The 6674-nt window shown below is 32.7% G+C and overlaps 1 pseudogene; it reads right to left on the reverse strand.

The window, feature by feature from the left end:
* Positions 1-296: 296 nt before the first annotated feature.
* LOC138822018 (U6 spliceosomal RNA) lies at positions 297-393 on the reverse strand (annotated as a pseudogene).
* Between the last annotated feature and the right edge of the window lie 6281 nt (positions 394-6674).

The following is a 6674-nucleotide window of genomic DNA, read 5'->3' on the forward strand; positions in this document are numbered from 1 at the left end:
TATATAATGTATAGGTTCATAAATAAATGTGTCATTTCAGATTGCATTCCATATAGAAGAAGTTTAAGATTTCTTTTTTTCCTAGGTCCTTATTTTATTTCTTTGGGATAAAATTATAATGTTATCTAATTTCAAGTTTTGTAAAGGTTATGCTATGTAAAGGCCTTTCTAAGGTGAAGAATTAATACACTGATGTCAAACTAACCTTTAATTCTATAAATTACATGTATTGTTACACTTGTTTTTTGTAATTAACTTTTTAATAACTGTTTTTCATTTCTTGCATCAGAAGAATGAAAAATATGGAATACTTCACAAATTTTCATATCATCTTTGTGCAAGTGCCATGTTAATCTCTTTATTGTAATTTGGGTAGACCTGCTTCTGAAGTATGTAGTACCCTCTAAATTTAAGTACTTAATGATTTAATCTTTATACAGGCATCTATCCATGGTTCATTATTTGTAACAAGGAACCCTTTTTGTTCCTAAAAATGCTATTGATCTTATTACTCTAAAAATCTGTGTATTGTGGAAAAAACATATCGTTTGGTCGATTACTTACATTTACAATTTTTTTGTCAATGTCTATTTTGTCATTTTCATTTTAAATTTCATCATACTTTGAAACCTTTTCAGCTAAGTCCAAAGGTGATGGCTTTTCAATACTTATTTATCAACTCAGTTAGCTTTGTAGAGCTAATGGATTCAAAGTAAGTCTTGCTTAAGAGCTACTTCTAAACTTCTGCAGCTTAAAATTTCCCAAATGAGGTCTTACTGGGACAAATGTCTACCTGAACCTTTACCCTTCTTCCGTGTAGGAACAGACCAACCAGAATATCTTACCCTGACAGCATAGATTTTCTTACTGGAAGAAAACTAATCTTAGTTACAAGGAATCATAGAGAGATGAACAGTTCAGACCGAATTGTTCGGAATGGAAGGTATTTTATCAAAATATAATTGTTTATTATACTTATCATTTCAAAAGTAGCTAAAGCCAAGAAGGTGAAAAAATTGTTCATATGCATGATTACCTACTGTTCTAGCCTGTCCATCATCCAACCTGGCAGGAATTTACACTACTGATTTTCTATCACCAAATATTTCCATAGGTCCTGAAGAAGGCCATATGTTTCTCCTTGATATTAGGCCTTAAATTGGTAATGTTTTAATCATATTGTTTCCTCTTGCCTCTAGGCTGTAAATCTACAAATGGTAAAGCTTGAAGTCTAACTCTACCAAAAACTGAGATAGAGATAATGGAATAATACTTTAAAACAGAGTTGCTTTTGATTCCCTAACCACAACACAATAATGTAAAACAATTTTTATTTTATATATACTTATATATTTTATATTTATATGTGCTGATTTTAAATTTTACACAGTGAATCTAGAAAATAATTGAAGACTCATCTCAAATGCTCATTTCCTACGTTATTTCAGGACCCCAATTCCTTACAAGAATTAGCAGAAATCAATTGTGAAATGCAAGGCAACTTAAAATGAAAGATGAGATCACAAAATCTGAGAGAAAGTACTGTAATTCAAACTTTCAATTTACACATGACCAGCCCATATGAGTGAACAAAATCACAAATGAACAAGATTATTTTTAGTACCCCTCTCCTAATGAATAATGAAAGATTTCAGTGCAGCCAAAAAAAATAGTTTCTGTAGGGCTGGGAAGGTGGCTCAGTGGTAGAGCACTTGCCTTGCATGCCTGAGGCCCTGGGTTCGATTCCTCAGCACCACATAAGCAAAAAGAAAAAAGCCGGAAGTGGCGCTGTGGCTCAAGTGGTAGAGAGCTAGCCTTGAGCTGAAGAGCTGAGGGAAAGTGCCCAGGCCCATAGTTCAGGCCCCATGACTGCACCCCCCCAAAATATAGTTTTGTAATGATAGATCCATAATTGGTCTACCAAGGCTAGGAATACTTGATTTAGAGGTCAAATATCATTTAGAAAAACATTAACTGGGAAGATCCTTAGTTTTTCAAAACACTGGTAGTTCAGTAAAACTAGGTTCTGTGGTATAAAAATGTTGTCATTCTCAAACCAATGATAACCTACATTTAATCTCCTGAAAGTATACTCATTTTCAAATAAACTATTTAAAATCACACATGCCAAACCCTTGACATGTAGATGATAGTGCATTACAATGTTTTCAAGTGTAGGGAGCAAGTTACAATAGAGTTGATTTACGTACCCAGCACTAATACCAAACAAGTTAAACCATTCATTAAAGTGTAGAAATAGTACCCCTCACCATTTGTGTTGTTTAGTAGGTGCCTTCCAGAAATGTGTTAAATAGATCAGCCTCCCATATTTCAAAACCAAATATTAGCTAACAAAGTAAATTTCATCAAATAAGAAGGTACATTTGAAAAAGTCACTAATAGCTGCCTTATCATGTGTTGTTTTATGTTTTCCCTATCTGTTTAACATAGTAAGAAATATGATTTTAAGTCTTGAATATGGGTACTGATGAGAGATGTGACAAACATAAAATCTGTCTTCTATTTCTGTCATATTCCTTTAAGAAGTAAATTTTAGTTTTGTTCTTTTTTCCAAAACGTATAGGTAGTAGAAAAAATTATCCTATGTAAAATAAAATAATCACACACCATTGTCCAAAGCTATTTATAAAAACTGGTAGTTAGGAATAAATTCTAAGCCATTTTTAAACTTTCTTATTGATTAAAGATTAATCTTCCAAATGAATGAGAATAAAATCATGTCTAAGTGCTTAACATCTCCAGTCTTGCAAATTGTTATTGCAGATGAATGAATTATGGAAATATAAGCTGACAACAGTTCAAGTCTATGTGAGAGTGAAACTCCATGGAATGTATATAAACCTTTCAAAGTATTAACAGGCAGTTTAACAGAATGACTATCAGGAAATTGAAACCAGAGAGGAACAATAGTCAAGAAATAGAATGAATGAAAAATGGAACAAGGGGCAAGTACAGCTAGAATACGCAATGTACATATGTAATAAAGGAAGTGGTAAATCTGAACTAAATCATGGAGAAAGGGTTGGTTGAGAATGATAGAAGGAGTGACTCTGATCCAGGAACATTAGACAATTAGATGGACATATTTAATTGTAACACACTTGCACAACCTTTTGAAATTCACTTAAAAACAACAATAAAAACACACAAAAATCACAACCAAACAGCAATCTCTAGAGAGTATGAATATGCCCTCTCAAAATTTGAAGCAGTTAAAGAAGGGAGGTCTTTGGAAAAGCAAAGAAAGCTGTTCAAAGAGGGAAGTTTGGGGTAGGGGAGAATTTTGAACAGATTTAACAAGATTGTCTAAGGTTATAAATCACCTATATATACTGCAAATATTTTCTTCTGCGAGTGCTCTTTGTCTGAACTGGATACTCCAGTCCTGAGGCACACTTGATAGCTTGTGAAGAAAGAATGGAAGAAGCAAGATCAAGAACCTATTACTCCACTGGAGAGAAAATAGTACTCTATGTTTTCTCTCAATCTCTTCACTACTCCATTTTCATACTTTTAATAACGTCATGTGATTTTGAATTTTCTTTCCTTCTTTGTTCTCACAAAGTAATTGTTCAAAATAATTCATTAAATATTTTTTGCCATTATTTTCTATCATGCTGTTTACTTGTTCAAGCGAGTCCATTAAACTTCCCATTTTCATTTGGTTGCCACGAAAACCCAACAACTATGTTAATGAGGAGCAACACTAATGCAAAACTTTGTCTCCAAAAATCCAGTCCAAGGACCTATAATCATAAGTATTTGGCTATAATTTTTTTTCTTTTTTCTTTTACCTTGAAATTTTCTTGTGTCTAAAGTGCCCACAAAAATAAGTACTCCACCACTTTTTGGTTCAATCACTTCTAACCTCAACGATATATTTTGCTAACAAGATATTTGGAGGAAACCTAAGAATACTCCACTATTATCTTCTCTCTTAAGACTTTTATCTTCTCTCTTAAGAATCTCCTTAGATACCATATCAGGAACAGTGAAGTTATTCTTTGCAAAATTATTTAAATAGATTATTTTCCTCTTGGTCTTGTATTTGCTCAACATGATGTATGGAGAAGAATAGAGTTAAATCACCTATTCCTTGGATGACATTGTCTGTTTCAAAGGACAATACTTCTATTTCCTACTTCTATGTCCTCCTCTTATCTCTTGCTTGATTTCCAATTAATCACAACTTCTTGGCTTCAAGTCTAGTGAAGCTGAATGACTATAAGAAGTCCCCCACTGCTACATCTTCATGGTTTCTCTTTGAAAGCTCTTTTACTTGGAGGTGGAATTTATTGTCATGTCTTCATTCAATTTGTTCTTCATTACACTGATCCAAATAGGCTCTGTAAAATCATTTTAGGTAGCAAAAACATTAAGACAATCTATATCAAAAAGTTTTGGTCCCCTCCACAGCTGAAACCAAAATGCCTAGCTAGGGTTTCTAATAACATGTTTTCTTACCTTTTAATTTGCTCAATTATTTTCTGATCCCCAAACTTTTTGGCTTATGTAATAAAAGAAGTCTTCACTATCTCATGTTAATAAGGATATTATAGTTTTTTAAGCTACTATGAAATGAGAAATCATTGGTTTGAATTATCCAATCAGATTTTGTTCTGTGTTTCAGTGCTTCACGTGCAAAGACATTATGGAAAGTATTAAAAAAGAAAAGTGTAAACTCTATACGTTCTTTCATTGTGAGGGGCACTTTCTCACTATATATTTTGACTCAAATTATCTTTTTAAGAGAATTACTGTTTAGCAATTAAAGGTCAATTCACAAATTTTGATGTCTTATTTTAAAAAAAACTTTGAATTTAAATTCCATTACAACCTTGTTTCACGCAGTAAGAGTATATTTCCTGGGTAAGGAAAATTATTATGGGAACCTACAGGATTTACAGCAAGGTTTGTGAGGTTTGTTTGTTTATTGTGAAAATGAGCCATCTTACCCACATTGCTACTTCTCAGCTAAGTCTCCATGAATTTCTTTGCATGAAAGCCTATTTTCTCAGGCAATTTTAAATTTTCTTAATAGGCTAAGTTAAAATTTTGAACAATTAAAATTTACCTGTCATAATTTTAAAACTCTTTTGAAATTCCTTTATCAGAATCGCGAATTTACCAATCCTAATTCCACCTTTACCATCAAAAACAGTTAACATGTTGTTTTCATGATATAGTATCCATGAAACTATTATTTTCCACTGACTTTGTTATGCATATATATGAACATGATGCTGAGCAAAATGAACTCTAAGATATGGAAAGAGATATTTATTCGCAGTTGTTGTTTTTAATGTACTATGTGATTTCTATTTTCCTTGGGTTTTTCCCCTATTGTTTATCTCCTACTGTGTTTGATATTGGTACCTTGTGTATTGTGTATACATTTACCTTAATTAGGGAAGGGAAGAGGAACAAAATGGCGAGACAAAGGACAAAAGGCAAACCAATGCAATAGCAATACTCAGAAGACAATATGTTGGAAATGTACAATAGAACTTGTGAGGGGTTTTGGGGTGAAGGAAAACTGTGAGAAAAATGAAAGAAGGGATAATAAGTTTGAAAAGTTATGTATTCACTGCCTTACAATTGCTAACCCAGTGCACATCACTTTCAAATTAAAATTAAATTAAAAAATAAGCTGCCTGAAATAAAATTTCACTGTATTGGTATAGTAAATATTGTTCTTTATGTACTAACTTTTAAAAAATCAGTACTATTTGGCATCTAATTTGAATGAATTACCCCTTCTTTATGGGAGGGCCATCAACTTGAATGTTATCCAATTAGACAATTTTTTTCACAATATAATTGCCAATATTTTCAAAAAAGAATTAACTAGTACTTTCTCATACTAACCGAAAACCGTTTAATTCTATGGAAACCCATAACTTTTAAAAGTAAATAAGTTGGTTAGAGGACAGAATATGTATGTTCTTCAAAATTCCTATGACTAATAACTACTCACTTTCAAATTCTGAACATTCCATACCTGAGAGATTCAAAATAGTACCTGTTTCCATGTTATGTAATTCTGCAGTAGATGCATTTTCCAATGGGGTGTTACAGATTGAGAAGTGAACAGAAAAATAGCCACATTCTGGTATAGGATAAAACTGTAAAGCATCGGTTATAATTAATTCTTCAAGAGCAAGCAATTGTTTATCAGATTAAGCTATTATTTCTATGACCATCAATCCCATAATTTATGCCATAAAGTCATCCTAGATCAACAGTTTTCAACTTGTAGTGTGCACCTCAAAATTCCCTTAATTCACATCACAAATAGCTTATCTCTATTGGGAAAAATACTACACCTCTGCTAATGTGATGCCCTCCGTGTTCTGGAAATAACACCACAATAAACTGGTTGCATCATTTTTCCTACCCTGGTATTCTTGCAAATATTATTTATATTTATACTTTTTTAACTATCATAGATATTCAGGATGCTAAGATCAGAAGATTACAGTTCAAAGCCCATGAGGCAGGAAGGTTCCCTAGATTCTTATCTCCAATAAACTTCTCAGCAAAAGCCAGACACAAGTGGTACTGAGTTTGAAGTGTTAGGGCAAAAGCCTTGAGCTTAACAGGCTCAGAGACAGTGTCCAGGTCCAGATTTCAAGCCCTATGACAAAGCAATA

This window comes from Dipodomys merriami, unplaced genomic scaffold (genome assembly GCF_024711535.1).
Source record: "Dipodomys merriami isolate MVZ:Mamm:240054 unplaced genomic scaffold, mDipMer1.0.p SCAF_975, whole genome shotgun sequence".
NCBI classification, from domain to species: Eukaryota; Metazoa; Chordata; class Mammalia; order Rodentia; family Heteromyidae; genus Dipodomys; species Dipodomys merriami.